We start from the raw sequence: 27,259 nt of genomic DNA, 5'->3' as shown, positions 1-27,259 counted from the left end.
CTCATTATCTAGCTAGGAACGTTAGCTGTCAACTAAATGTGACTTGGGTACATACAGGAAAAAACAACTTGGAACATATTCCTCTGAGTATCTAAAGATGCAATTCCCAGACCTTTGAGAGCTGAATCATATTGCGCTTCCATTTACAGAGCTCCTATTCACTTCAGTAGTCAAGTATGCTCACGAAGTGCATATCTAACAAGAAAGGAGCTTTTGCTAGACAGGCAAAGAGCAGGATAAAACACTATCGTTTTGCAACTTGCCAGTAGAGCAGACTGAGGTGGACTGGAGACCGTAATGAACATAGCATCAAAGGAAAAAGCAACAGAGAACTTGAATCTTCTGCCACCGTCTTCTGCTTTGGTGTTTTGGGTTTGTTTTTTTTAAGAGCCCCTGCAACAGAAATACATTCAGAGATACGTTATTTTGACCACCCTTGGTAAATTAAGCACACTATATTCATATTTCTACTTGGATATTACAGTAGACCACATGCCGATTTCCACCTGTCCATAATCTGCTCAATATTAAATCAAATTAATCTCATACATATAAAAGTAAAGAATTAAATCTCTCTTACAAGGTGTTAAATGTGGGTAAGTCATTTTTGTTTTTAGCATAACTAATCTCACAGCTTCCTCACTGGTAGGCATTCAGATTCCCTCTTTCCAGCAGACACTGCCTCCCGCTTTGCTCTGGCCCAGGTGGGTGGCAGAACAGGAATTCTATTTCTGGGGTTTGTTTCCTAACTACAGATATTGTAGCAACAGGCTGCAAAAGGCTTCAGGCATAAATGCCACGGGACGGGTTAGGTACACAGTAGAATGTAGGCAAGGGGAAAGGATCTCGTGCCTGGAAAGCCTCTGGGCTTTTCTCCTGTTATCTCTCTTCCTAATGAAAGGTGTTACTTCTCCTTATCAGTGCCCCTGCGCCATGCCCATGGCACCGTTAGGATGACAAGATTATTTGTCACGTCACTATTAAAGCAGGGGGTGCTGGTGCCCGGCGACTCGCAGAGCGGGGTCCAAGGCTGCCGGCACCCTACTCCCGCATCCCCGCTGGAAAGAGGGAGCAAAGCACGGGTTTCTTCTGCAAAATGCCTGCAGGTCTCTGGACGGAGAATGCTTTCAGTCGCCCCGAGCAGCAGCTGCTTAGCAGTCAGGTTTGAAATACAGTATTTTCCAGATTCAAGCAAATCTGGTTTTATAACATGCTTAGGGAGCAGGAGTGACATACACTGTGTCACCTGCTGCAAAGACCTTCCTTAGCAGATTAAACCAACAGAGCAGATAAATGTATATACTATTCAATGTAGTTATTCATCTACAACACCAGATGAGAAAATTAATTAATTTACTAAACAGCAGTTTACATCCCTTACAATTTTTAAACGATGGGCGGTGGAAGAAAATCTGCCTCTACTTATGGGACCCTCTTGTCACTGCGTTACTGCCACATAGCATTAAATCAGAAACAAAAATCCCCTTTTCTGAACGGCAGTACAGCCAAGAGGAATCCCACGGCTCGCCATGGGTTCAAACACCGTCAGTGAACTCTGTCTGCCAGCTCAAGGCTACAAACCGAGCGGGGTGACATGTCACGTCGCAACTTTCCCTCACCCCACCATTAAGCAGCCAGCCCTCTGCTAGGATCCGCACTGCGTTTCTGAAAGGGGCTGCAAAGACATCAGGTTTCTGCCATATTTTACGGGCAAATACTGTCTGGGCGCTGCATGTTGTGCTTACGTGTGCTCCGTGCAAACTGAAACACTGAAGTAAAGCCGGCTGTTTAAATCAGCCAGTCTGTAAGTAGAAAAGAGGAAGATGAAAGGGCACTGCAAGAAGACAACCGGGCTTACACGGTCCAGGTCTTCCCTCATTCTCTGAGATAAATACTGTGATCCCAGAGAGCTGTGATGTCTCGGTTATTGAAACTCTCAAACAACACTTACCAAGCACTTGGACCAACTTTCTTTCATGTTACAAGAGGGTGGAAAAGAGGAGATGTTGCCTTGCCTTTTTTTTCTCTCTCAAATCTCAAAGTAACCCTTTAAAATCAGGTAGAATTACTTTCATGTTTCTTCTAATTTTCGAACGTTCTGTACCTCCTTAAAAAGAACAATCTACACGAATTCTGCTAATCTGCACAAAAAGGGAACCCACCCTTCCCAGGTTCCTGTAATGGACTCGTTACCCGTTTCAAACCCAAATGCACCCTCCTGGAGATACCTGCTGTCTCTATTTTCAGGGATAATGAAGAACAAAGCCAGTTATTAAGATTTTGTTACTTACACCACAAACATGGGACCAGATTCCCTCAAGGAGACAATAATCTTTCCATTATATGTCCCACCGAGCAAATTACAACCTTGACATAAACCAGGAAGACATAAAACCGCCTCATAGAGGGAATGAGATCTTTCTGGTCCCGTGTCTGTGGGATAAAGCAACCAATCTATCCCATCTCATCTCATGTAAGCTGGAGATCTTGACAGCAGACCCTTCAATGGAGGGAGATAAACCATCCCATCCTGAAGTCAGTGTCTAAAATAGCTGGGATTAATCACTCTCTGGAAGTTCCTGGCTCTCTCCATTGACTAGAGAGGGGGTTTCATGTGAGGCATCAAAGTACACAGCAGCCTTTTGTTGCTACAGCACGGTCCCATTTGAGACACTAACCAAAACACCCATTTACTGCAGGGACTAGAGGGTTTCACCCAGCATTGCTAGAGAAACCGTGGTTTTATGTCACGGCCGGTCCCGAAGGACGGCTGGATGGTCGCACTTCTGCAGGAACTCCTGCAGGGCTCCAGCTGAGTCAAAGAGTTGCTCATCAAGCGGTTCCCTAAAAACCCGATGGCCAAAGAGGCACTTTCCTCCTCCTTTTATGGGTATAATTTGCACTTCCCATCCCATTCTCCTCGGGCCTTCCTTTCTGGGCAGGCTGTGTGGTGCTCACACCACCCACGAGCTCAGCGGCCACGCCGTCTTTCAGCGTGCAGGGAAGAGAAAGAAATGCCAACCAGAAGAGTTCCTCCACTGTTGGGTAGAGATGCTGATGGAAGAAAAGCATGAGGACTGCAAGAAATGCTTACTCCATTCACACAGCCGGCGCTTGCTGCCTTTTTCAGGCGTACAGGGATAGGGTTGTAGCTAATCGGAAGTTCCATGCAGGAATTCCTATTTCTTCTGGAGAGCAGACACCTCTCTCCAGTAAGGCAGTGGGAAAATTCCAGAAGGAGTAGGGTCACAGGTGGGATATTCCAGGTGCCTGAGCTCAGATGGCTGTCAGCCGCTCTGCAGAAGCTTGTGCTTTGTATTCAGGGAAAAAATGCAAAAAAAAAAGGCATATTCAAACAGAAACACCTGTTTCCTGCAGGACCACAAAATCTCCAGGGCCGTTCTCCCTCACAGAAGCTGTAGCTCATTAGCAGGGACAGCCAGCCTTGCAAAGAGCATTTGAAAACACATTAGCAGATGTAACAGCAGGCTGTTAAGATGTTTAAAAAACACATCCAGAAAGGCACTGGTTATTCAAGATTGTTCATTGAGAAAAAAATAACTCCGCTCCCAAGGCCCATGAGCTGCACCGAACATGCCGAACACCATCCTCTGCCTCCTCCAGGAGCACTATGCCGCGCTCTGCGGGGAAATCCACACGTGCAGCACGCCGCAGTGTGCGGGGAAGCCCAAACCAGTGCCTTTGGCGGCGGAGTGTGCCTGCAGACACAGGTAAGGAGAGGAGAGACAGAAAAGACATCTCCCAGTTTGACCAGGAAGCAACTGGTAGCAGCACCAGTTCTGAACCTTCTTTTTTTTTTATTATTCTTTTTGTTTATTCGCTTTACTTTTTTATGAAAGGTGTCACGGGTATGTCAGCGGAGCTCAGACTGCACCACAACCAAAGCAGCGGCACCTTGGAGGGATTTCCCCAGGGCAATCGTCAAACTGGTGGGGAAGAGCCCCTCCCCAGTGCCGGTGTTGGGGGACCCACTTCCCCAGCTTGCCTCTCTCTGGCAGTTCAGTCCCTCACGCAATGCGATGCACATGGGTCTTCTGTCAGGCTGGTGGGGAAGGTCACCCACCTTCATCTCCTCCAGAAATCGTGCCCATACTGACCCTTCCCCAGCCCACAGCACGTACCCCCAGTGCTGGGTCCCCATAGGCAGCCCTTCTCCCTCCTCAGCCTGAACTCCCAAAGCTCCTCAAACCACCTCACGGTGGGGTTTCCCACCGCCTTGCCCCCAGGATAACGGGTTTCCCCCAGCACACCTCTGTCCGGCTCTGCTGCCCTCCCTCCACCATCCAGGTCTCCTCCCTAGAGACCCCACCTGGCCCATCCAGCCCTCTCACCATGCCTGTACCCCCTGGGGCTCCCGCAAAGCCTCATTAAAGAAATCACAAAGTAGCACAGACCCTCTCCTGGGATGCCCCAGCATTGATCCCCCCTCGCTGGGATGCAGCGCCCACCCTGGATGCTGAAAACTCCCGTGGTCCAATGGCCCGTGGAGGCACTGACCTGCAAACAAGCAGTGCCAGTCGCTCACCTTGCAGAGGAAAACCCTGAAAACGCCACCTCTTAGGGGTCTACCTAGGCAATTAATGAAATATTCAAGGATTTTTTTTTAAATACTTTCAGGAATGACACTGCTCTATAATCCTGTCCCCGATGCCCTGCCAGGTTTATTTTTGTCTTGAAATCGTATCATCCCTTGGGAGATCGCTCACTCCCAGGAAGACTGTCCTTAAAGGAGAAAAATGTGCAGTGAGAGAGACCAGACCAAGACCCACCTGTAAAGCAACAGTGCACTCAGCACTTTACCAGCTTTTAAAAGCAATGCATGTTTGAGAGAAACAAAAAATATAAGACTTTTTTTTTTTTAAGAGCTAGAAGAATTAAGCAACAATTAAGTCAGCCTGGCTAACGCTGTTCTCCAGAAAGCATCAGAAAATATGTAAAACCGGAACAGACAGACTCCTCTACCACTAAACCTGCAAACACCTGCACACCAGTAACTTGATTTGCGACAAGTCTTGCTCAGGAAGCTTCCACGAAATGCAAAAGATTATGTGTGTAAATGATCCAGTGTAAAACAAACATATTATTAGATAGCACATACTGAAACACTTGTAATGTGAAACACTACATCTCAGAGCATCCCAACACTGTACCCACAGACAGATGAGCTTTCCTGATGGCTGTATTCTCTGAGACACACAGGAATTGTTTTCTGCTGCCTGTTATTACAACAAATACCTTCTCTGCAGAGGAAAGCTTATTAAAGTAAGTTGCCAAGGCAAAGACAGAACACGGCAAACCAAACAGAGAAGCAGAAAACCAGAAGAACGGAAGAAATCCTCAGCTACACAATGAGCGATGGATGCCACAAGCACCACTGGCCTCAGGAGGTCCATGCAAACCTCGCTCTCATCTCACCCGTAAGTAATCGATACCGCCCGGGACAGACCCCAAAAGCGCTGGACCGGCAGATGAGCCACAGGTGGGCAGGTCTGCAGCCGGCGCGGGACACGCTCGCAGCCCCTTCGGCACGGGTACGGTATGGGGCACGCGGGGCACCTCGGTCCCGGGCCATAGGGTGAGCCCAGACCCAAGGAGAGCACGGGATTTGCCTAGTAAGAAGTTGAAAGAGGAAGATGAAGGAGCCGTTCTGTGAGACAGAGGAGAAGCAGTCGTGTTACATGCTGGCATCAAATGCTGATTCTGGACTGGGGAGTGCGGAGTAAGAAGTGACACCCGAGCCCTTACACTTCCACAGACAGCCAGGGGCTGTGCTCCTCCAGTTAGTGTTGTGTCCTGCACAACGCTCCATGCAAAAAGAAAAAAAAATTTTTTTTTCTAAAGTTTGTCCAGCTGTGTACAGTATAAAACTTTCCAGGAAGACATTTGGTAGAGAGGAATACTGTAACCTCATTCACTTCGTTTAAGGCCTCTGTTGCTTTCCCATCCAAATAATACGTGTACAACTTTTAAATTGGTTAAAAGGAGTTAAATGGAAAAAAATAAAGGAAGGAAAAAAACTCACCCCCAAAACCCTGGGTGAAACTTTAGCAACCCAGCTAAGATGAAGACGTATATGTCTTTGTTTCAAGCCATTTAACCCGGGGTCCATTGGGTTCTACAGATTACTGTAGCACCCAAATTTTTCCAGAAATGTCAGACAAGTTTACCACAGCAATTAAGCTGTCTACCATCTGTAAAAGATTTGCCCAAGAGTTTTCCTAATGTTTTTTTCCCCCAAAATACATTTAACTTAATTCTTTCAACATTTTGCCTATCATTCAAGTCCATATACATTAAGTATTGCAGAGCTGGCTAGATTTTTGAGGGCAACTTTTCCTTCTAAGGATTAGTTGTGCACTGGTGCACTGAAATTTTATATACAGAGTAACACTCTGAATATGAATTATTTCTTGAGAAACACTGCACCTATTCTTGGGAATGGAGAAGTAAAAACTTTACTAGGAATTTCAGCCAAGGAGCAGAGATTAACACCCTTTATTCTCCTCCCAAATGGTGAGTTATTTTCAGAACACTAGACCAGGCTCGAGCTTAATGTCTCCATCACACTGTATAAAAGTGCCCTACAAGTAAATACGTGCACTCAGCCAGTGACAATGAAAGACGTGGATCTGAATTCTTGAACACATTGGAGAAAGTTTTAAGATTTCTCAGCAACATTTAGTGTACCTTGTGGTCCAAGTAAAACAGTGGTTAGGAAAGCTGAAGGGTATTCTTTATGCTTCTCCTCCTTCTAGCTTGCATATAAACTGGTTGCTCCCAACTGCCTAACACTGGTGGGTGTTCTCACTTTTCACTATGGAAACTATATTTTTTATGTAACTCTCTAAATACAGATTGCTTATGTGACAAATAATCAACCAGTCTACAACACATTATTTTCTCTCCCTGAGCATTTACGCTTTTATTGTGACTTTTGTTCTTCCATCATATACACAAATGGAACCTCTGAAAAAGTAAAAAAAACCAACCAACAAACAAAAAACAACACCCCCCCCCCAACCCCTCACCTGGGTTCAGCATAGGGCCTTTGAAATCCCTGAGTGACAAGATCTATCCGTAAAATATAAAATGCTCCTTTGCTGTTGAAAACACATACTGAATTTTGGGACAGTGATTCTGGGCGGTTAAAAACCATCCACCAGCCTCAGCGATTTTATAGCTGATGCTTCACATTCATAAAACAACATAACAACGTAATGCTCCTGGCTTCTTCTTTCAGTTTCTTATCGCGTGTTTTTTCTGTTTGTGTTTCTGAATTTCGTCAGAACGACAAAGCCCTTTGGACATGTCATCCATTTCCTAGGAAAGTACCCAAAAGCACAGAAAGGGCTGATCACAGATGAGTAGCGGTGCCACCACCCACCACGCTGGGAACAGCGAGGCAGCAAAACGACCTGCAGAGTCCTCGAGCCAGGGCTAAAACCCCAAGCGCCACGCAGCAGCACTCACAACCCCCCCAGCTGCAGGGCTCCTCACCCCACCTTCCCCACGTCCCCCCATCCAGCTGCATGCCGTCAGTCCACACCTCGCTGCAAAACACATCCCATCCTCCTCCTCTTCCTCCTCCTCCTCCTCCTCCTCCTCCTCGGCTGCCACCTCCGCTGTTCTCCAGGGCTGCAAGGTGGAGCCCCCCGCCATCCTCCCGTGCCGGCCCAAGGGACTTGGCTTCACGCTGGCCGTGCTTGGCTGCCGCGGGCTGGCACGGCCGTGGCCCTGCTAGCCAAGACCACCAGCCGCCAGGGTTGGGGCAGCCGGACTGCTCTTTCTTCGGAGCCATCCCTCATCACGTCCCCAGCAGATTTGCTGCCACTGACCCCTGTACCATGAGGTAGCGTCTCTGACTCGCAGGTCGTGTGCCACAGCCGTACAGGATGGCAAGCATCGAGTTGTTTGGTTGTTTTTTTTTACAGGCTGCATTTCAACGCAACGAAGAGAGAAGCACGACTGATGTTTATTTTTGGTTGGGGTGTTGAAAGCCACCCAAACAATACATCAAGCGCTATTCAGCTAAGCCTCAGTGCTTGCTGTGTTGAATATATGCGCTCCATGCTGCGCCTGTCCTCGGCCGCTGTATTTACTCCTAGTACAAATTCTGGTGGAAGAAGAGCTGACACAGACGCCAGAAAGTTGCACTGATTTAAACCAGTGAAGGGTTTTGCTGTTTATTCTTCTCTCTATACAGAAAGGCAAATTTACAGCACTAAAATGAGGTGTCTCACCACCCCGATTTATACAGGCTTTCAAAAATATCGCCACTATTCTAAATACTATATGTTAGGCACTAAAAAATAATAATAATCAACAGTGTGTAACATATCCTTTCCTTTAAATTTTTTTGACATCCCATGGGCGCAGTGCTGCTCACACCAAATAGGACACAGACAAAAAACCAGCAAAACCATCAGGGAGGCCATAAGCCCCTAGGAGCCCTGCAGGGGAACCCAGGCTCCGGAGATGACACAGGGCAAACACCCTCATTCTCCGGGCTTAGCAGCAGGGCTGAAAAAGACAAGACAGAAAGGGCAGCTGTAAGGATTGGGAATAGCACTGGGAAACACAGAAGGGAATGGGGAAAAAGGTGGCCAGGAGCATCACCGAGAGGAGGCTCGTACCCCAGGGCAGGCAGGGCCATGCCCCCTCCTGCCCCAGAGCCACCTCGTTCCCATCGCTGGGCATCTCTTCGTCCTCAAAAGGTGCAAGGGGCATAAGTCGACACCTGCACTGCTGGCCTCCTCCTTTCTGGGGTGAGGGCAGAGGGCTGACGATGCTGGCGTCAACTTTTCTGGGGCTGGGAGTCCACCCTCTCGCTTGGATGCCTACCCCTCACCCCACAGCGTCCTCGAAGCTGGCGGCTGCTCAGAGAGCTGCGGGGACAAAAACATCCCTCTGCTGCCTGCGTCCTCTTGGCTCTGCCCTCTCCTCTCTAAACCACGTGGGTGCAGACTACAAAAGCCCAAGCAATTCCTTAGCAAGCCTCTCTAACACCCAAAAACTTCAGGGATAGTATTTCTGAGATAGTTTGGCCATAGCTTTCCACCAGGTCACCGCTTATTCAGTCCAGGCAGCAGGGACTGGATCAATTTTCACAGATCAGGCCCAGACCCCTGTGGCTGCAGCACCTACGCACCCTCCATTCATTTATTTCTTCATTCATTCATGTGTTCAGTGAACATGGGGCTTCCTTTTCTTAGTCATTCTTCAAAAGTTACTTCTTAAAATTATCCCACAGCTCCCCAGGGGCCCATCGACCACAGGCGGCAACCACCAGCGCACCACTGGCAGCCTCCCCAGCAAGCCCAGCCGAGCGCTGCCGGAGGCGGCCGGCTTTGCCGGTCACCAGAGCCGCATCCATGAGCCCCCGGCTGCCTCCTCTGGGGCCCCACCGCAGCCTGGCAGGGGTTTGGGAACATGGCCGGCCATCCCCCACTCGTTTTCAGTGGCACCATGGCCACTCAGTCTCTGCTGCTCGCTTGGCAGTGGCATAAATGGCTCCACGGGAGACAATACATAATATTTGGTGTGATATGAGTCTACTAGGATCCCCTGGTGCTGTTTGTCCATCTGTTCTAACAGCTGAAAATCCTTCAGAAAAAACCCACATCCTTAATAGCACATTTATTAAAGCAGCTCTGGCTCATACATCACTTTAAGTTGTGTAAGGAGGTGCTGTGACCAGAAGCCACAGAAACACAACCACAAACAAAACAAAAGTTTGAAAAAATAGGTTCAGAACCGTCTTCTCCTTATGATTTCTCCTGTCCTTGTCTCACAGAGACAAGGACAAGGAAGGTGCTGAACACCGAGCCCCTCTGAGTGAGTTCAGCTCTTCTTCCCTGTCAGGATGGGCTATATCACCTGTGCTGAGACATCCACAGCCGTCTTCCTCCTGGTTTCTGAAAACAGTTTGTGTTCTTAAGGATCCCCTTCAAATCCTTCCACTGAGGAGGCACAATGAGTACAATTCCAGGGTCAGGTTTACCTTCTCCCAGGGGTGCCGTTCCCCTTAGATGCTATCTGCAGATGCCCAAAAGCCAAGAGCGAGCCCTCCCCGGTTTCCCAAAACTTTTCAATTCAACAACTGTGCGACTGACTCACCCACTTCTTACAGTAAGTGCAACTGCTACATCCTTGTATCCAAGGACAGATGACCCCTGAGTCACTCTCCTTCCCTTGCCCTTGTTCACGCTCACATTATTTGTTGTTGGCGAGGCCCTCACGGCAAGGAGATACACGACTTGTGCTTTACTCCAGTGTGCAGAATAAGGAAGTGCAACACAAACGCAGAGTGCCGCCTGCCGAACCTCAGACCAGACCCTTACTTGCAAGAGTCGCTCCTTCAGCTCTGTGGAGCCAGCCCTCACCTCCACCATGGCAAGGTCCCAGCTCAGCAAAGCATTCGGACTATGCTTATATCTAAGAGCAGCCAGGGGAGATGGGGGGAGATGGAGGGACCCTAGGGGAGCAAGGAACCGTGGGGTTACCACAAAGACTGTGCTCTTAAAAACAGAGGGACACAATCAGGGGAAAATTAAGATAAACCATCTTCTCTGAAGGGTCTGCAGGGAAAGGTGGTGTGTACGGCACAAGTGCCGGTCAACAAAGGCTGAAGCTCAGCTGCTGATCCCACCTTTCCCATTAGACCTTCTTCTGGCTTGAAATGTCCTGGCCAGAAAATCCAACTGCTATGGTTGGCTCTCCCCCTCTCTCCTCCGCTCTGTCTGCACCCTGTCATTTTAATGGACTTCTGGTCTCTCTCTCTCCTGCACATAAATTTCCCGATTCCCCAGACAGCTATATTCTGCCACAGCCTTCACTGGTCTCTGCTAACAGCCCCTGGCTGCCAGGTTAGTCTTTCCGAAGTTCTCACCACACCTGGAAAAGCAACAACCAGAAGTCCTGAACTCAGGCAACCTCTGGAGGTGCCAACATCCCTGCCAAGCCCAGAACGACAGCACCCGTGGCAGGAAAAGCTGGTGCTGAAAATTACCTTTTGCCACTTCAACTCAGAGTTCATTCTTTGTGCCCACCACAAAATTCGCTCACCAGGTGCAGGGCTGGTTTGCCTGTGTGGTGCGAGGGCAGCGGTTACATCCTCAAGCATCAAGGTGCATCCTACCACAGGGCTGGGCCCCAGGAAGGTTTGCTTGTTAGTTTTCTATTTCTACTCAGTGTGCACCTTACAAACTTGGAAGGCACTAAATAAGCTCTAAGCATTTCCCAGGTTTTACTTTATCCCATTTGCATGTGTATTTTCCTCTGCATCTAAATTTGTGGGACATTCCAGTTAAATATATCACATACCCATTTGAAAAAGGAAAATACAGCTGGAGTCCATGCAACCTTGAGTGCCCAACCCTAGATCATTTGGTTAAACACAAAGTTCTTGCTGATTTCACCGATACTGAAAGGAATTCAAGTAGGAAGACAGCAACAATAATTGCAAATATTGGCTTTCTGTTTCTCTAGGATGCAAGTCATTGTAAAATTGACACTTTGCAGCAAGCAAAAAATAACAAAATAACTCTATAAATCAGCCTAATATGCCTTATCATAATAGGTATGCACAAGTGTGCTTAGGTATATGCTTGCGCACAGGCTGCAGGCTGCCTACTTGAATTCATATATTATTTTTAGCGTGAGTTAAAATGCTGTCACTGAACAGCAGGTTATTTATTTTTTCCCCAAAAAAGAAATTTATGGCAAAAGCATATAAATTAAGTAGGTCTTATTAAATTTTTTATTTTATTTTAAATGTATTTTCTGCAGGAACTCACCAGATTCATTTTGGGCACAACTGGAAATAGTGCACTTATGCTAACAGCAGTGTTGCTCAAAAGCATAATCTGTAAAACCAAAAATCCATTGTGAACAAAATTGTTGGTAAAAACATCACTCTGTACTATAGACAAAAACAAAATATGGCTCCGTTTTCAAACGCTGCCAGAAAGAAAAACTTTGACTCATGGATGGGTGTCGTAAACCACGACTTCATTTCACAAAGAAAATGTCCCAGCAGGGACCCAAGGCTGAATTTACAGCAGAGGAGCTGGGAGCAAACGCCAGGGCTTCACCCGGCAGTGCAGTTTCCCCGACGCGGGGCTCCGTCGCATTAAATGTCACAACTTGGAGAGATGTAGGGGTTTAAAGTAAAGCAGCAAGTACCAGAGCACTTAAAATAAACTCGTACGATGTGGCAACACTGCCCTCCTGCTTCTTAGTGATTCCTGCCCTTTTCTCATATTCAACATACCTCAGACCCAGAGATGTCCTGGGCAGCTTCTCCCACCACAAAAGTGTTGAGGAACTTACTCTGCATTTCCTTCAGTCTATTCAAATCTCCTTGTGCAGGCAGCAAAGACACATCTCGCTAGGGAAAAGAGGATAATAAAAGCCCCAAACTTTAATTTCATCGTTTTCTCAGGGGGAATACATGCAGCTGTAAAGATCATCTCAAAATCCACTGTTCAATTTCTGGGTTAGCTTCAGGCTTTATAACTCAGCTTAATGCTTTATAACTGAATTAACAAATAATAAAATTATAATTAATTCATCTTGGAATTGAAAATGGTTTATATCTGTTCTTTTCCATTAGGTTAAACACAATACAAAAAGTTAAAAAAATGGGGGGAAACAGATTGTTGGATTGGATTAGACTAATCCTGCTCTTTCTACATCCAGTGTTTGGGGGATGGCGGGGAGGGAAAGACGAAACACTCTAACCCTGGCCAGATTAACATTTTAAAAATTAATTAAATTAAAATGCAATTAAAAATATTAATCCCTATGACCTGTTCCTGTCTGCTGCTATTGAAACAGCTGTCCTCTATAGGCCAACAAAGCAAACATCCTACTGAAGGAAGCGCAAAAAGGGAGAGGACACGTCCCGCTCGCCACGCGGTCCGAGGACGGGCCCTGCAGCCAGGCGTAGCCGTTAACGCTGCTCCAGGGAATGGGTGAAGCCTGAGCACATCAACAGGACCACTCGGAGGGTTAATTTAAGCGTATGATGAAGAAGTTAACTACCGTAAACTAAAACGATGATGGAGGCCGTACCTTTTATTTTGTGTAATACTTCACGTGAGCCTCTGCATTTTTCCCTTCCAGAAAGAAAAACAAGCTGGGATGTGTAAATAAACCAAGAAAACTGGAGGGAAGGAAGGAACAGCTTGCAAGGCAATTGTGAAAAACAAATAACAGCAGTAATGAGGAAGGAACAGAAAATGCTTCACAAAGAGAGGACGTGGATCAGGATTTAGAAAAGATCAGAAAGACTCAAAAAGTGCAGGGGGAAAAAGCTTGGAGAGGCTTACTGAACCCAGGAGGTTAACAAGACTGAGTAACAAACTGAGAAAAAGGAGATTTACAAAGAAAAAAATCCCTCTGAGTTCCTATAGATCAGGCCTTGGGTACTGCTGCTGACAAACCTGAGCAGCTGGTGTTCATGTGTCCCAAACTCCCCCGGACTTCTGTGCTCCTTTGAGAGTGCAAAGCTGGCTTTGCCCTCCCCTCAGTTATCACATAAACATTCACACATAAAAGGTAAAGGTTTACCTGGTAAAAATTGCCTGTGTGCTGTATACCTTAGGAAGGATACTCCCACTTCCAATGGAAAAAAAAAAAATTAGAAAACGCAGATGTAGGCACTAGTCTTGCCTACTTCATTGCCCCCAAAGCCCTTACAGTCTTCTAATTTGAACACAAAACATTACCAATTTGTGAATCCCCAAACAAGCCTCTCGAGCACTCTCTCCCACATCTCCTTTACCCTCCCTCATCACTGACCTGACCAAAGCTTTTTTTGGTCGTGAGCACACTCAGGAATCAACACAGCCACGCTCTCTGCTGGCACAGCCCCTGGCCCCCACCAAGCGCAGACCCTCCAGAAGCGCCGTACAGGCATCACCGACACCTCTCGCCCCTGTGTCGGTCTCCCCTCTCCAAATGGGAGAGCTGTGTGCGCAGTGCCGTGTTTTCCTTCCACAGAGCCTGGGGAAGAGGAGCAGGGTCTGGGAGTTTTGCTTGTATGTTGCTTCCTCCAAGCTCACCGGCATTTTGCACTGTCAAACACCGCAGCTGAACGGTCCAACAGCTATTTTCACTCAAACATTACTACTCACTTAATTAGCATTGATCTGCACATTTGCCTCATGCTGGCTATCACCTTCTAGGCTTTCCATACGCGTCAGGTTTTCCTGACATGTGGCATTACTTTGATGCCTGGGAGCTTGACTTTGTTGTGCACTCGAAGGTCACGCAGAGTGCTTTTTCAAAGCATCCTTCAAGCCAGCTCCCTGACAATGACAAATCTTGGTTTATTGCCTTTCCTAAGGCCTCACAGTGTTTCCTAACAGACATCCTAGTGGTATTTCAAATCCATCGCTCTTGAAGCCAGATGTAAAGTAACCACGGAAAGCTGTATACAGCCATCAAACCATATGAACGGTTTTATAACTACTGGCAACCCACTGAACATTAAATATTGGATTAACATTCAACAGCTCTGCTGGTGCTTCCTGCACTTTGGCAGTAAGCTCTCCCCACTCTGTCATACGCTTGTGGAGTGGGCTACAACTCTCTTTCAGGAAAAATCTCAAAATGGAGGGCTTCGCTTGTGCTACGCCAGACTCGCAACACAGAGCCAGAGGGAAATGGAGCAATGCAACAGGACCACAGGGTAGGAGATGAGATTGCTGCTGCTTTTCAGCCTCCGTAAAATCATTCTGCAACTCTTTACTTACACCGCTGGCCCAGGGAAAAACATCTGCTCGAGATGCTACCAACCCAAACCTACCCTCATATTAGTTTTGGTTCACCATCCTCCTTGCAGTCCCAAAAGTGAGAACCGCAACTGCTTCAGGATCGGGACTGGTTTTCCTGTGTGCAAGGTGAGAGTCTACCTTATGCTTGCTTGACTTTGCCCCCCCACAAACCATGGTGCCAGCGCTTCTCCAAACCGGAACAATCTGCTCTGAGAGCTGGTTCCTGGTGTCTGTGCTCCAGAGATGCAAGTACAAGTTCCAACACCGCCTCGTACCTCCTGCCTGCTTTTAAGCACCTTCCTCAGCTCTGCGCCCCTCATCGCTGCCTGCTGCTGGGTCAGACGCCTTGCGTAGGACCAAACCTGCCTCTGGTATGAGGTGTTGCAAGACTGCAGGCACTAACCTGACCCTGTTACCTCCAGCTTCCACCTTCATAAAGCAGGGGCAGGTGAGCTGCCATGAACATGGGCGATCCTGCCAACACAGGTCAGGCGCTGCAGCCGTCGCCTGCCAACTGTTAGCACAGATCACGGCAAAATAAACAGACCTGGCTCAAACTCGTGGGGAAAAGCCTGATCCCAGGGGATGCCAGGCAACTCTGCTGGAGAAACCACTGTTGCCTGTGCATACGCATTCCTCCTGACGTGCTATTTTACATCCAGACGCAGGCTGCACCATTTGTAGAAGCAGAAGGAGACTGACTGATGGACTCCAGCACACAGCCCAAGAGAACATGCCAACAGACCCGTGACAGGGGTAATCACCACGTTTAAAACACCATTTAAAGAAAGGTAACCTGTCAAGTTTGCTTATGTTGTAAGGCTCAGCCCCAGAGGACTCCGGTGTATTTCCAACACATCGAACTAATTGTAGTTTACGTTTGTTTCACTCTCTATTAGAGGTACTCCACATTCCAGGAAAACTAATTTGATCTGCAGCACTTGGCTGGCCACAGCCTTCTGCACGAAACCCGAGCACTTCTCTTCACTGAATGGGGCTTTGGGTAATAGTCAGCGGAAAACGTGCAGCGCGATCTGTGGCATGTCACCCTAAACATTGCTACACGCCGAAAATAGTTTCAGCTTCCTCCGCCTCGCGTAGTCTGGAAATAAAACATATGGAGTTAGCACGGCCGCTGATTGGATTTTGATTGTTCTGAAACGCTGCCAAGTTTAAAGTGGAGAGTGTGGCCTGAAAGGAAATACAGTAGACACTAGACAATTTATTTGTTTCTGAGCGGGGACCTGGCTGACGGGCCGCTTCGAAGGTGGCTAACAAGAGCAGCATGTTCCCATATGGAAACCATATGGGGAAATCGGCCAGGATCTAAAAACATGGCACAATATATGTTATCACGGCAACAGAAAAAGCAGAGCGCTGTAAAATTGGTGCCAACCACAACAGCAAATTGCTGATGGATGGCGCTGATAAATAACTAAAATAGTTAACATACCAGCAGGTTTTAGATAAAATACTGTAGGAGCTGGAGAGGGAAAACGCGCACAGGAGATGCATTTATTCGGGAAGGCGGCAGGGCGATGGCGGGCATTACTAGTCAGATGTACTTGCAGAGCTCTCCTGGTTCGGTGCGGCAGCTGATCCCACAAAACCGAGGGCCCCTAAAACCCTGAAAAGGGGGGAAAAAAGAAACCCCAAACGGCTGCGACCTTATTGGAGATACCTGCGATCGTTTCGTCTCCTGAGAGCCGTCACACAAAACCGGCCGAAAGCGCAAATATTTACATCTGAGGAAAGCAACTCCGAGCTCCGGCTCGCCCGGGCCTTGCTCGGGGCCGGACGGCGGCCCCAGGGGCAGCGGCGCCCGCCCAGGCCCCAGCCGCCCAGGCCCCAGCCGCCCAGGCCCCAGCCGCCCAGGCCCCAGCCGCCCAGGCCCCAGCCGCCCAGGCCCCAGCCGCCCAGGCCCCAGCCGCCCAGGCCCCAGCCGCCCAGGCCCCAGCCGCCCAGGCCCCAGCCGCCCAGGCCCCAGCCGCCCAGGCCCCAACCCTCAGCCCCCGAGGCGCCGCGGCCGGGCACGCCGTCCCGCGGGGAAGCGGGCCGACCCGTTGCCGCGGGAGCAACGCCCCGCGCTCGGCCGCAGCCTCAGGCGCTGCCGGCGAAGCCTCGCCGCCACCTCCCGCGGCGGCTTCTGGGCACAGGCCCGCGACCCCGGCCTCAGCCCCCGGCCGGGCTCCAGTCAGCCCCGGCCCGCCGCGCTGCCGCCCGCGGCCTGGCGACGGCCCACAGCGCCCCCGCGCGGCCGCACTGCGCACCGCAAACTCCGAGCCCCGCCCCCCCACTCCTCCGAGCCCCGCCCCCCCACTCCTCCGAGCCCCGCCCCCCCACTCCTCCGAGCCCCGCCCCCCCACTCCTCCGAGCCCCGCCCCCCCACTCCTCCGAGCCCCGCCCCCCCACTCCTCCGAGCCCCGCCCCCCCACTCCTCCGAGCCCCGCCCCCCCACTCCTCCGAGCCCCGCCCCCCCACTCCTCCGAGCCCCGCCCCCCCACTCCTCCGAGCCCCGCCCCCCCACTCCTCCGAGCCCCGCCCCCCCACTCCTCCGAGCCCCGCCCCCAGGTCAGCCAGGGGGTAACAAGACAATACGGGAATGAACTCAAAAGGATTTCCCAGATTTAGGACCAACTGTCGTCTTGACAGAAGAACGAGAATAAATTAACCCTCTCCCCCCACGTTTGGGACATTTTGACCTGGAATGCTTGCATACCTCTACTTTTTTCTGTTGTTAAAACAAAAAATAAGGCCAAAGTTGGCTGGATTTAAAAAACAAAGTTAAAAAAACACTGAGAATGAATACTTAATCTCAAAACAAGTTAAACTTTTCAGTCAATTAAAAACCCCAAACTTTAAAATTATTTCATTTTGTTGAGAAAGCAGAACTTTTTCATACGCTTGCAGACCCCAAATAGTCCCTTTTCCAAGGTTATTTTGCTTCAGTCAGTGAAGGAGGAAAGAAGAAATATCCACGCCGTTTCACCTCTGAGGGTAAAAGGAGGAAATAATTGAGCACGCCAAAGCACCGTCCATCCAGCAACCTGACAGTCACCAAGGCCGCATTTTGTACTGCTAATTAGCTGCTGAAATGTTTCTAGGACAGAAGCATTTTGTGCAAAAGCAGCATCCAGTGAGATAAAGCACATGACTATACATAGGTTATGCTACTATGGTCTTCTAGGAATAAGATCTACTGTTTTCTCATCTCATGAGCTACTAACCGATTTTTCATTTCTTAATTTTATGATTTTAAAGATACAGGGAACAGATTTATTTTTTTTTAAACCTTTGTCTGTGGAAAAGGCATTAGCTTTTCCACATTTCCACATCTCTTCAAGATTTACAGCTTTCCTTTTTGCCGGTGACAGTTCAGGAACCGTTTCACCGCTTCTGTGTATTTCTACATATTCAGTTCATGTCTTCAGTAACATTAAGACCAAAGCAGTGATGTTGTGTTTATTAAATTCATAAATGATTTACACACAAGGAAGACTGTTCCAAAGCCCACAGAAGTCAACAGCATTTATGCTAGACTCTGAGAAAAACCCTCTCGGGGAAGCAATGTATTTCATTACAGCTTTGACTAGCCCCAAATGCCCCGTTCACTCTTCCTGGAAGACCCTTGTAGGAAGACTCCTGTGAGCTCTCACCCTGCTTACCTTCCTACTGCCAACACCGGGCTGGCCCTACCTGAAGCACGATGTCCCTTACACCACCCTCCTAACCCACAGATGTACTGTTGGCGAACTTCGGGCTCTGACCTTTTGGGTCCACGATTGTCTGCGTAGAGGTGCCAGCGCGTGTCCTGCTCAGAGGGTTTGAGCACAAGCGCCAAATCCAAAACGTTCGAGAAACATCAAAGGTAGGGTAAGAGAAATGTCCGGCAAAACCCGAATGTGCCACACATCCATCAGAGATGGAGTAGCTCCCGAATCCTGACTGAACCAGGCAGAAGCCAGGCAGTTGTCAGTCAGGACAAGAATTGATGCTTCAATCACCCAGTTTTCTTCTTTTGTCCTTTCACTTTAAATGAGCAATAGTACCACTTACTTGCTGGCCTTGTCTGTGTGCCATTTCCTTGGACCTTTGCTTTTTTTTTTTTTTTTTTTTCTTTCTAATTGCTGTTTGCATTGGTTAGCTAGCACTCTGGAGCTGAGAGGAGTGGGTTATGCACAGTAGTGACTTGAAGATCATCAGTTGCATACACACTTAAGTCATGCCATTACAGCTCCCATTTATCAAGTCCTAACAGGCATCTTTAATGCTAAAGTATATAGCCAAGAAATCAAAATAGAGATCTCGATCATTGCTTGTGATGATCTACCTGGTTAAATAAACCAGCCTTCAGAAGAAAAATTACACATTCCATGCAAAAGATCAGAAGCTGTGAGCGTCCAAAGGCCTATCAGTACAATCTCAGCAACTGTAAATTAATGTTTACATGTCAAAAGTCTGTGATTATGTAAGTCCATATATACACATGTATGTTTACATTCACTATAATTTGGAACAAAAAAAAGCCTTTGGGATGAGTTTTAGCTTATTTCAGGATAAAGCAGAGGTTATCATGTATTTCAGCATCACTTCATGCACAACAAAGCTACAGGACAATGCATTTTTATTCTAATCATGGAAAAAAAAAGGTTTGCACTGATTTATGATAAAAGAGGAAAAGTTTGCCCCATCCCTGTCTCCAGCTGCAAATATTTTTTGGCTGCATAACACCCCTGATCCATTTTCCTCCAGAAACAGAAAGGTCACATCCAGGTTGACACTACCACCTGCTGCAGAAGCCAACCAGATGTATCTTTATGAGCTCCAGCAGCAGCGGCACTCATACTTTTCACTCCCTAAGCCAGATTTTCAATGGTAACCCCTGAACACACCAGGCAGCGCAGTTCACTGACTGATGCTCCTATTTTGTGAACGCAGAAAATGTAGCAGAACTCATAGTTTTAATCAGTCAACAGCCTCTCTGCTTTTTAAGCAAAACACATCAACTCTGACCCAAGGCTGAGCACCTCCCTTTTCATTCCTCACCCTGGATTAGTTCCTTGAGGTTGAAGCAGGTGAGACAACCCAGTTAGACCTGTGCATGCTGTGCTCTTCCAAAAGTTATGGCCAAACTCTTTGGACAAATAGAGGCAAAACTGAAGCCTCTACGACCAGTGGTCTCTTGAAAATTTGGTCCTTTTTCCTTACCCTGTTAGGATCTCAAGTTGACAACCACATCGTCATGTCGGTGACTGTAACACACTTTCCTACTGCAGGGAATACTAGTTAAAGGCTGCAATAGGGCAGGGCCGGCGCTGCTCGGCTCCCAGCTCAGAGGTGGTGCCCACCGCTTGCTCCTCCGGCTCCGCATCATTGGGAACGTCAAAGGAGCTGAAGCTGGTCAAAGCGAGGTCCCAGTCAGCACCCCGTCTTACATCAGCCCGTGGCAGATGATGAAGGAAAGAACAGATGCTCCAAGGAAGCCTGCAGCAGCACCCCCCCTTGGTCTGCCCTACCAGTTGCTGGCAATCTAGCATTTGTTCTTGGCATTTAACAGCCCTCCATCTATTTTTTCTTTCCAGAATTTGCACTTAACTGCCATTGCTGCCAGCACAAATAAACTCGACAGCACCAGGGAAAGCCTGGGAGTCTTCCCACAGAATAACATTGTCTAGAGGTTGCCCCTACACCTGAGGCTGGAAAATGTCTGAAATGCAAGGATGGGAGGGGAGGGAGGAGGATGCCAGCACAGAGTGGGCAGGGGGGGAGGTGGACAAGAGAGACAACTGGGGAAGGAAAAATGGAAGAGTGCGGCAAGCGTGATATTTATCCCAACTGAAGAAGCCCGAGGTGATGTTTCCTACAGAGAAAGAGGCAGTAGTTGAGGGAGTGGGTAGGGGCTTGCTGCCCTTTTATTGCTGTGTTAGACACTGATTTTCCTAAAGTCATAGATCCTGGAAACACAAGACTTTGCCATAACCTTAACTTTCATCACAAAGAAAGAAAGTAAAAGTCCAGCCCTTGTAGTTACAGTGTGAACTCAAAACCCCAGGAGGCAAAAACCACCCCAAAACGTACTCAGATTTTAAAAGTGTCATGGTTTCTGAAGCCAATTCAGAGTTTGCTGACTTGGAGCTAGCTACATCAATGGAGACTATATATACACGTTTGCTTGTCAACAACGTCTTTATCTTTAAAAGCAGCACTTCACTTTGCTACTAAAGAGACTTGTTACCCGGTCACGTCAGGCTATAACATTTGCCTCTTGCCAGCAAGTTTTTAATTTCTGGCTCTCAAGTTCTGACCAAAAGGGTAATTTTTCAATCATCAGAGAATGGGTTTGACACTTAGGATTTAGTGCCCCATAATTACATTTTTAAGGTCAGAGAGTTGAAGTGTACTAAAAAAAAATAATAATAAAAAAGAAAGCTGGGCGAGAAAAATAACAGCTGAGAAAGTTGCTGGAACAACATATAAAAAAAGGCTTTTTATCTTTTAAACACTCAAATGATTTTGTCCAACTGCAGTAACGACAAACTTTTTTTCATCTCATTTTGAGCACACCTTTAAAACAAACCACAACAATGGACAAGGCTTCCTGCATCCACTTCCTGCTATGAACCATTCTAATTCTTTGAAATAAATATGGTTTGGGTTATTTTTGTAAGGGTAATGTTTAATATCTGTCCCCCAGCGTGTAAATGTGTAGAATACACCAAAGATTTAACATCTGCTACAAATAATTTTACAGAGGATCTCAAGTTCTCTATTTTAAGATTATTAGGATATTGTACAGGTGGCCAAATTATTAAAATATGGTTTAAATTCAACATTCATGCATTTTCATAACATGTATTGGGTTTTAAAGTCTGGAAGCCACATGTCAACACTAGAAAACACAAAGCTGGCTTGCTGGAAGTTCAAACATTAAAGGCCACTTTCAAAACATTACAGACTTGCTACACAGCATCACAGCTGTGGCAGCAGGCTGCTCTGCAGAAACGCTTAGCAACACCCCCTAGGTAGAGGTGATGTAAAAAGTTATGGCAAGCTACTTTTCTTTCAGACAAGTGACCATTTCTGTGAGCATTACAGCATCTCTACCCCATATTGATTAAGTCATGACCTTTACCAACTGATCTTAACGCTAACTTGAAGTGCACGCTGCAAGTGTAATGCAGAGTGAAAACTGAAGTATACAAACAAGTGCTTTTGATCCTGTTTCTTTGTTCATAAAGTACCAGGAAAGCTAAATGGATGTGGTATTAAAGAGCCCTACTTACCCCTACTGAGTAAGACTCAGTATTTATTCCTATTTTGAGCATGTTGCTTCTTAATGAATGAACAGAAACCTCTTGCTTGACACGCTGACGTGGTGCAGAGCTCTGGGGATGCAGCTGGGAAGTTTGGGTCCCGGCTGGAAGGAAGTGTATGATTCACACCAGCATGTGCAACATGAAAACCCACTTCTGCAGCCTGTGGTTTTACTGGGCTGCTCTGAAGACCACAGAAAGTGGTTTTTAGCACAGGAACTTTTGCACCTTCTTTGGGGGACACACTAGCTACACTGCTGCAAGGGAGAAGAGAAGGGCAGCCATACTCTATTCCCTCTGTCCCATGGTGTATTAGTGGATGCCGTTACCACAAGAAGCAACCCCACAGAACCACCTGAGCTCTTTGGGTCTGAGATCTCAGCTAGCACATCTGCTGCTTTACTTCCTAAAAGCCAGCATATGTCTTTGTGCTTCCAGGCGATCCCTGCAAAGGCACAATCCACAATTGGGAAAGGGAATAGCACACATGTGAAGGGGAGCTGGCATGACACTCGGTGCAGGGGAAGCCTCATGCTGAGGGCCCACCTGCTGTGAGCCATCCCGTTCATAAATGTTTTATTTTCCAACACACATAATTTTGAGCACATTCAGGGTAACCACATCAAGTACGGGACTCTTACTGCTTTAAGTAGAATAACGTCAGACACAGCTGAGCCTGAATCAGAAGAGTAAAAAATCATCTCAGAACTGAGCCAATACAAAGTTTGATCTCCAGCATTGACTTGTGGAGGACAATTATTAAATTAATTGAAAAAGTTAGTGAAAAACTAAAATTTACACTAGCCTTAGAAAGCAGCGCTGCCACAAATGAGCACCACAGAACAAACCAGCCTGCAGTTTTGATTAAGAAAAGCAAATAATAGGATTATTGTCCAGTAGGACACAAGACAGCATTCAGTTAGAGCCAACAAAATCTTCACTGAAAATTATGCTAGACAAACCTGCACCATCCAGAATTATCTTTACTTCCCAGACAGGGCATCAGCTGGGAACATGGGGATTCATACTTGGTTTTTACTCATAAGATCTCTGCAACAAGCCTTGTAGGAGACTAAGTCCACGTTCATAAAGACAGAAAATGTTCTCACCATAATACCTGGATGGAAGTCTATTTATAAAAACCCCACAGATTGAATTATTTTTTGTTAACCCCCTCCCCCTACTAAATTTCAATCGTTGTTAAAAGTAAGTACTCCTCACATACACTCTCATACAGCTCAGAGAAGTAGAACATAAAAAAGTAAAAAGTGTAAGGGCAGGTGCTGAATCGCCTTTTCTGTTGAATCCACTATTGCAGAGCACCTCCTCACACATGGCACTACAAGGTTCTCTCAAACGTGCTTGGTTCCTGCCACTCAGGAAAAAAAACTCAACAACCTGATGGAGCTACGTTGGGCACTTGTCATGAATGAGATTTTGTTACACAGCTTTGGTTTAGCAGCAATTTAGGATTTATTAATATTTTTGAGATAGGTCACAAGGTTAGGTTGTAAAATTTTAACAGTACTTTATCATCAGCCAATTTAACAGAGTGATTCAATGGAATTTGTTACAATCGAATTTGTGACAGTTAAAGATTCGGAAATGGCAAGGATCACCCAAAACTTAGAGTGAGGTTGCATACAGATGGACATTAAATCAAATCTCACACACACACACAGACAGATAAAACAGTTCTGAACCACAGAGACAGACAAAATAGTTCTGAACCAAACTGCAAATGCACACGCACAGATAAAACAGTTCTGAATCAAATTTTACACCCCCCCAGACAGAAGTTAACCTATGATTAAAATTTCCCTTTTGCGAGTTTCATGAATTACCCACTCCTATGTGCCAGCATTCACAAACAGATGGTCAGTGAACCTCGCGAAATTGGGCCTTTTAAATCCTTGTGAAATCATCAACAGATGATTTCCAGTCCTTGTGAAATCTACCCCGAGAGGCGTCCCAGCTCAGGAGGAGATACAGTATTTTGTACTTGTTCACTATACTTATTCTGCACAAAAAAAGTATCTTTTTCAATCCAATTTGGAAGCGAGTTAAGCAGAGCAGCACAAAGGCATTCTTTGTGACCTGCGAGAACGTTACTCAAGGCAGCAGGGAACAGCGAACCCACCTTACACCCTACTTTTATTTCACAACAACTGTCTGAAACCCTAATTTTATAGGATAGTCAGTGCTAAGGTTTTCTTTACTGTGCTCTCCCCTTCCTTACTGCCTGCCTCTGTTCTCATACAACCTTCCAGCTACAACCTTTCTACTCACAGGTTTGCTCTTTTTTAAGCAAGGCTGTACGTTCACCATTCATCTGTTCAGCGATCAAACTGCTGCCTTTAGTAATCGTGACTCTGTTATGTTCATTCCCCCTTTTGCTAATTCCCTATGAAGCAGCAGATCGGCTTTAAAGTCTACAGAGCTGATGGAAAAAAGGTGTCTTTTGTTTCCCTTCATGAAAAGGGATCCAAGCCCACATTGCACCTAACAGAAGAATTCAAATATCAATCCTGAACATAAGCAACATAGTGGGTTTAGCACATGAAAGGATGCTGTAATCCTCTGATTAAAACACAGAGGAAGAACCCATAGCCTTTTCAGTAAATGATTATGTTAAGAAACTGCCCTTTGAACGTACATCACCATCCTTACAAAACATTTTCTACTTTAAAGCAATTACCCAGGCAAGTACCCAACATCCCATACAAAGAACATTTAAACATTGGGTTATACAACTATTTGAAAGTGAAAAACTTGAGACTATAGCCTGCCATTCAACCTTTAACTTTCTTCCACATGCATACTGTTGGGGGTCTATGGTGTTCTTCCCTCACTGAAGACATCTCGGGATACCTTGCTATCAAAGCGAAACAAGTGCTTTGCATTTTTATCCCTGCAAGTTAATGGTTTCCCACAGTATCGTATGGAATTCTCAAGTACTTTTCCTCATAAACTATTCTAGGGTATCTATCAACAGCATCTCAGTGTCTCCTATAAAGTAAGATGTCGTACCTCAAAAGTTTACCCTTAAGTCTTACCTCAAAGCTCTGACCTCACTCGGTTAGATAGAGGAGCACATTAATGTTGGTTGCTGTTATATGCAGCAGCTGTCAAAACTTTTAGTCTAAAATATTTAAAGGGAAAAAATGCAGATCTGATTGCATTGAAAAAAATCATTGATCTCTCCTACTTTCATTTCATTCTTAGCTCATTCAGATTTTTCAATGTTTTAGACACGGAACATTTAAAAAAATCAGAAATAACATCTGAGGTTGAACAAAATGCTTGCCTTTTTAAAAAAATCTTTTTCATTAACTGCAACATTTCAAACATTTTCAAGTTTCACTATAATAATTCCACTTCTACTTTCAGCATCCTCATCCAGCTTTGTTCTTACAACTCATCTTGTGAGCACTCAACATATCAGCAAGTCAGGTTCCAGGTACCTCAGCTTGTTCACCCACAAAATATACAGATACCAGCTGCATGTCAAATTGTCATTTACAGAGCTTGCCTAGCATTACTAAAGAAACTCTTGCCTCAAGTTGAGGCAGAAACAAATTCCTCCTTTATGGGCCATTAGAGTACTCCCTCAGCTCAGTTATCACACTCTCCAACACAGAGGAGAAATGAAACCAGCAACCTCATCCTGAGCTTTCTCCTCTCCACATGGTTGTAATTGTGACTGCCCTTTAGCAGGGTAGCTTTATCCAGCAAAAAGTGCCTAACATTATAATAAAGATGCAAATGTCTTCAGGCATTGAGTGGGGACTGAAAAGTTCACAGAGCAACTTCCAGGATTCTCCTAAATTTTGCCTACTTGACTTCCCAAATGTTTTAATAGTTTTTGGCATAGAAATTGTAAAACTACATCTCTTAAGTGAGGTTCTTCCTGAGGCTTTGGCAACAAAGCAGTTTGCAGGGTGGAGCCTAAGATATTTGCTGCCAGTATGAGAAGGCTGGAGTCTAGTAAGACTTAAACTGTTTGCTAGAACCATGCAGTAAGATGAGGAGACCTTCACATAGCAACAGGGGAGAGCCGTGCACCACGCACTGGCATCAAGGAGGGATTGACAAAAGAATAAAGCTCTTTACCTCATCTCTTGTTATGCAGTGGGAACACAGAGGTATGTGAACAAGGTTCAGGGAGCATGTTACTGGGTAGGAGGCAAGCAGTCACTGAAAGCAACCTTCAGGACATGAGCTCCAACATCCCCTGCTTTAGTGCCACAAAAGGCTTGGGCTCCAACAAGAACATTTGGGCTCATGATTTTGTGCATAGTACTGGTGTTTCTGCTGATGGCACACAGGAAGGAGAAATTGTACAGCAAGGAGAACTGGTACATCATGTAAAATCCAAAAGGAACATAATGGGATAAAGAAGTGCTCAGGAAGCAGAGCAGGGCATGACATTTTCAAGCTGGATTTTCAAAAGACTGCAAGAATTTTATTACGAGAGTCATTGCACTGTATGTGACCACAACAACCACAGGGAAAATGAAAGCAGAATAGCAGCAATATTGCTGTTTTGGGCATTCAGACATGGAGGTTTTGTAACAAATTCAAATAAACCCCCAATTTCCTGGCTTGGACATTACTTTCTAAATATGTCCATGCAATCCTGTATTCGTACACCTATGACCTGAACTGCACAGACACCAACATGTTACAAGCCAAAAGCTAAGGAGCCTCATTAAAGAGCACCATGATTCTAGGACTTAAGAATTAGGTCAGGCACATCACCTTTCAGTCAGAGCCTTCGAAGAAAGAGAGAAGACATCTGCCTACCAAATATATTCTGCAGCATGATAAAGCAGATTAGACTTGAGAAGAAGCTGTGTCCTTGGTTTGGAAGACAACATTCTTCAGTGGAAGACAGCTCAGTGTCATCTGAAAAAAAAAAAAAAAAAAAAAGGGTAGCAAGTGGCTTAGAAGATTAGAAAACTGGAAAAAGAAAACTCTTCCAGTCTAACAGTTTATCTGGTTTCATTACTTGCATTTAGCCCTATACCTTAAGGAAACAAGTCTTACATAATCACATTTCAGACATGCAGGCAAGAGTGCACTTCTTCCCCCAAAGCTTTTGAAGCCATCCGCCACATTTGACAAAAGTTTTAAGTTTATATG

The 27,259-nt window shown here is 46.4% G+C and overlaps 1 long non-coding RNA gene across 2 annotated transcripts; it reads right to left on the bottom strand.

Moving 5' to 3' along the window:
* Nucleotides 1-282: 282 nt before the first annotated feature.
* Nucleotides 283-16,660, bottom strand: LOC138685656 (uncharacterized). 2 transcript variants are annotated; one of them, XR_011325012.1, is made up of 3 exons: nucleotides 12,293-16,660; nucleotides 11,817-11,885; nucleotides 283-393 (listed from the first exon to the last, which is right to left on the bottom strand). It is a non-coding gene; the product is annotated as an uncharacterized lncRNA (long non-coding RNA). The 2 variants fall into 2 exon arrangements; XR_011325011.1 differs by lacking the exon at nucleotides 283-393 and adding an exon at nucleotides 6,330-8,216.
* Between the last annotated feature and the right edge of the window lie 10,599 nt (nucleotides 16,661-27,259).

This window comes from Haliaeetus albicilla, chromosome 6, assembly GCF_947461875.1.
Source record: "Haliaeetus albicilla chromosome 6, bHalAlb1.1, whole genome shotgun sequence".
NCBI classification, from domain to species: domain Eukaryota; kingdom Metazoa; phylum Chordata; class Aves; order Accipitriformes; family Accipitridae; genus Haliaeetus; species Haliaeetus albicilla.
The sequence above is the reverse complement of the archived record's forward strand: the minus strand, read 5'-3'. Positions and strand labels throughout refer to the sequence as shown.